Source organism: Acanthopagrus latus, chromosome 13 (genome assembly GCF_904848185.1).
Source record: "Acanthopagrus latus isolate v.2019 chromosome 13, fAcaLat1.1, whole genome shotgun sequence".
Classification (NCBI taxonomy): Eukaryota; Metazoa; Chordata; class Actinopteri; order Spariformes; family Sparidae; genus Acanthopagrus; species Acanthopagrus latus.
Window position 1 is genome coordinate 25,080,705 of NC_051051.1, and position 4,990 is coordinate 25,085,694.

General features: G+C 43.7%; 1 long non-coding RNA gene across 1 annotated transcript; it reads right to left on the reverse strand.

The window, feature by feature from the left end:
* Positions 1-2,994: 2,994 nt before the first annotated feature.
* On the reverse strand, positions 2,995-3,533 carry LOC119031540. The gene is made up of 2 exons (XR_005078636.1): positions 3,501-3,533; positions 2,995-3,248 (listed from the first exon to the last, which is right to left on the reverse strand). It is a non-coding gene; the product is annotated as an uncharacterized LOC119031540 (long non-coding RNA).
* Between the last annotated feature and the right edge of the window lie 1,457 nt (positions 3,534-4,990).

Below are 4,990 nucleotides of genomic sequence, written 5' to 3' on the forward strand. Positions count from 1 at the left end.
AATGAACTGATGGATGGATGGACTGTAGAGAAGGATAACTGGATCGTCCCTTCTCTCCTCCATGTCCCTTCCCCATGTCTTCATCCATCTTCTACAAGCTCTGCTCCCACTGGACTTCATCCGTCTGCCCGCTGAGTGAGACACCAGCTTCAGAAAAAAAGACACATCTTCCCCTCTGTGATATACGTTCAGAATCATCGGCAAATACAAAGCAGCCAGACGTGACTTCATCTGTATTCCTCCACCCCCCGACACCTCCCGTGTGGCTGTCCGCCGGGCGGCTGACCGTGAACGGGATCGTGGTGGGCGCGGCAGAGATTTGTCACTCCAGTCGGAGGGCCCGGAGCTTAATGTTCCGGCTAAACTGTTACAGAATAGATGTTGACACAAAAGTGGCAGGTTCAGAAAACTGACATGACCGCGGGGATTTGGTGCGAGGATGCCGGAGGACTGCCGTAAGTAAATGTGACACGACGTCGTATATTAGAAACTCTGTGACACAAAATAGGGACTGTCGAGGGGAAGAAAGAGGCAGGAGTGACACCACTCTGACTTTCAGTTTTCTCTCCTTCACACTTTCAGTCTCCTGCTACCACACAAACAATCTTACCTATTTCATGCTTTCATACTCCCCTGTCTTTCTCTACCATTTAAACAATAAATAATTAAGTCTGGTAATGACTGTGGTAGTTTTAGCGTTGATAGCAGTGGTTATAGCTGGTATTGCTGGTCCGGTCCGATGTGCGAGCTTGTTTGATTGTGTGCCAACCGACTGACCTGGCTTTCGTCAGGTGTAATGTTTAGCTGGAGACGGAGCATGTGGCTAGTTAGCAGGAGCTCCAGGAGAGATGATTAACTCCTGTTGTGTGGTTTTGTGTCAGAGGTGAGAGTTGTTCAAACAGAATCACTAAACTACCCAGACCAACATGCACAAGAGAGAACAGGTGGTGTGGGTCATGCTGCATTATGCATCATTATAAACTCAACACATCCTGTAAATGTTTCAAATGAAAAGGCCATCTAGCATTTTTATTACCTAACATGGCTTTTGTTGGGAAACGGTTGCTGAAATGTGTTATGGAAAACTTGCAAGAGTCACACTGGCTTCTTGAACTGTTGCCTCTGTTCTATCTATTCATTTTGATTCATTATTTTGATATCAAACTTTTGAATAAGAAAGGTTAAGCTGAACTGCTGTTGTGAGAAATAAAACACAATGTGTCACAGTTAACATGATGGACTGTAGTCCTGCTGTCATTAATGGCCAGCACCTAATGGCGAAGTCTGGTATAACTGGTCCGGTCAGGTATTAAGACTCATATTGACGTTAATTGTAATCCAGTCTGCAGATAAATCTAAAGACATTTCATCAATCACAGCACAATGTGTTATTGCTGAAATGCGATTTGACCAAATGCTTCTGGCAATGCGAGGCCAGTAAAGTGGAATTATATATTGGCTTGATTGTTTTAAAGTGTCATTAAGCAAAACAAATGTATGTTGAGAAGGACACTTGAACATAATAAAATGAAAAAGACATAATGGACTGCCAGAGGCTGAGGAAGCCTGTTTTAAATCATCCCGATAAGTTTTAAGAGCACAGGTGAAGGCGAGAGGGAAGTTAATTAAATGCATCATATTTATTAAAGGCGCGTGTGTGGAGGGGTGTGTGTGTGTGTGTGTGTGTGTGTGTGTGTGTGTGTGTGTGTGTGTGTGTGTGTGTGTGTGCTGGATGTGTACAACAGTGTAATATGGTCGTCATCTGCAATAAGGCCGAGCAGTAATTGGGTCCTAGTGACTCAAGAAAATGTAATCAGAGCGAGGAAAAGATTAGGGGGAAAGAAAGTGTTTAGGCATATTAGAGAATAAAGAAAGACGAGCAGGAGGAGAGAGAGAATGAATGAAAGAAGAAAAGGGACGGCTACATTTGAAGGAGGACGATAACGGTTAGAAGAGGAGGATTACAGGGTGCGAGCGGGAGGGCGCGAATAAAATAGATTTAACAAGAGCGATAGTGTTTGTCATTGTATACGTGTGTGTTGGTGGTATTGTGAGTCGTATTATTCCAGTTAATCTCCATCTATCTGGATCCCCTCCCTAACTGCTCTCCTCCATTGTTTACACATTACATTTCCAGACATTTTACATCTAATTGCTTTTTTTTTCTCCCCCTTTCTTTCTGTAGATAGAGAGCCCCCTCCCCCCCTCCTCTTTTTTCTTTGCATTTATAGCTGTCCTTGACTTGTCAGCTAATTAGTTTTGGAGTAATTACCTGCTTCAGTGCTTTGTAATAGTCTCTCTTTTTGTTAAAAACACACAGTGCAGGTACAGTGGGACAAATGGCCCTCATGTTGATTGAGTCTTTATTCGTTTGTTAACTTCTGAGCAGCCTGAATGTCAAATCTGTCGTGGACGTTGATGTGAAAGGGCGAGGGAATGAAAAAAGATCTGGGTAATCTAACACCCAGGAGGTCAAACCGTTTCTGACTTCTGAGCAGGGATTGAACAGGGCTGTGACTGTATATGGTACATATTTACTTTATGAGATGTGAACTGTGCCACACCTCCTGTTTTCCATCTGACTGCATGAAATGTGCTCCCAAAAAATTATAGAAAACCGCAATCATCTGTTAAAACGAGCCGCCCGGATGCTGTACAGTCAAAGCAGACAAAACACAATAGGCGGAATTGATGGACACTCCAATCCAAACAGCAGGATATTTGTTGCATACCCACTTAATTCCATACATCGAGGATGAACATACACAAAAACACATGTCCCTGTCTCTCCATTTGGTTTCCTTCTGTCTCCTCGTGACTCACAGCTTTTTGTATTTTCCTCACTCAGCGGTGAGCTCATAAATTGGCACTCAGGGTGTCAGCACTCTGGCACTCTTCATGAATTCAGAGGGGTTACTAGAGCTGCTGTTCATTTATTCAGAGCATCATACTGAGTACGGAGAGGAGTAAGGGGAGCAGAGATAGCAACACTACACTGTATGTGATATGTGTCAAGCGTTAGTAAATTAAGAAGAGAACGAGCATGTATTCTTTACCCACATCATTTGCATTGAAAAGCCATGCGCAGCTATGGCTAACCCACACAGGTGAGTTGCATTATTTCGGCTGATTGGACATCTTCTCAGACTGTGTGGGCGTGGCCATCTCCACCACCCTCCTCTAAACTGTGGCGCTTCTGATTGGGTGGGCCAAGATGCACCCAATCACAGCTCTGCCCCGCCTTCCACCTGAGGGGAGCAATAATCACAGGAGTTACTGAACCACCTGAGGGTAGATCTTTTGTTTGTCATGGTCATTTGCAGCTTAAAGTTACTGTCTCAATTGTGATTGAGATTCCATAAAATATAACTGTAACCTTTGACATTTGTGGGCATCCACATATTTGGTGTTGTGCTGAGTGTTTGATGATGAGCATGTTCAAGACAAGAGGTAAAGAACGAAGAGAAATCAGCTTTCATGCAACTCCAAAACTGTCTCACCTGTACACAATCTATTGCCCAGTTTTCACACTGTAGATCAGCACCGTAAGGTGGGACACAATGCAAGAGAAGAGGCAAAACAATACAACATTAAAATTACAACAAAAAACAAAAAGGAGAACAAACAAAAGCTGGCTCTTGTATCATGGAGTTAAGATAGAGTGTGTAAATAGGACCCAGTACACATCTTCACACAGGTGTCCTCAGTCAGCCATCAGTGCGCTACATACCAATAAAGACCAAAAGGACATAGAACAAGCACACACATGCAAAACATTAGACCCTTCTCACAGCAGACCATTTTGAAAAGCAAAGGTGTGACAGGTATCAGTAACCACGGCTGCATTCACTGTTGACATGGTGTCCCAGTAAGCCTCGTCAGTGAGTGAGCAGGCACAACACCAGAGCCCTGGAGAGAGCTCACCTGAACGGAATACAGCTGTCAGTAATGTTAGAAATTTCACCTGAGCCTTCCGCTGCTCTGACGAGTCAAAATGCCGGACGTGAACGGAGCTTGTAGCCGGACACAGAATGACACATAACACATTCTGAGGGCTGAAAGAGGACGTGTGTTCAGTGCACAAAACTTTAAAGTTACCTCACAGTAGCTCTACTCCACTTTAATATGATCTAATATGCTTAAACCATATATTTGCATAAATGTTGCTCCCACTCAGAGACCTGAGTGCAGCAAAAAGAATGTGACAGTCTGTTTTCCTGATTGCACGCAGTTCTGTTTGATAGCAAGCTCCGTGTATCCAGGATTTACCTGCTGTTTTTGTTAGAGTTTAAGTAAGTTTGCCAACTCAGTAATTTCATGGTGGGGACGAGACTCAGCGCTGTATTTGTTGAAATGCACCTTTGAGCGTCCAGTTTCCCCTGCTTTCTTTAGGCTAAGCTAAGCTAAATGTTCCACAAAGCGGACTAATTGATTTTGTTCCGTTTCCTCTGAAATGAATAAGCTCAATAGAACTAAAAGGAGACTTACTCATTGCCTCTTTTAGTGATTCATTGGCAAAATGAAGATTGGAACATAATGAGCACACAGTTCAGCGGTGGAGCATTATGCCGCGAGGAGTAATTGCTTGACATTTGCCTTAACACTGTGTCTCGATTGGATTTCATTGTTGGCCTCTGTGAGTCCACCGACTACAGCCACTGTTCTCCCTAGAAGGAGCAAGCTACAAACTTTTTAGACCCACATTTCAAGCCAACAGAGGCACGCGTAGGAAGATGGATTTTTTTTTAGTTGCCTTTCCCTTTAAAAAACAATGTCTCTGTGTGGGTGTAGCTTCACCTTACAGCGCTGGAGGGAATTACACTTAAAACTCAGCCAGGCATTGTTAACTTTCTTTTTTGGAGGAGGATCAGTCTGTCCTAAATTCCCCCCTTTTTTTCCTCCTGGCTCCTTGTTATCTCTGTTTCTTTGCCTTTGTGCTCCTCCTCACCTCCCTCTGCTTCTCATCACAGTAAAGAAAGAGGTCACCATC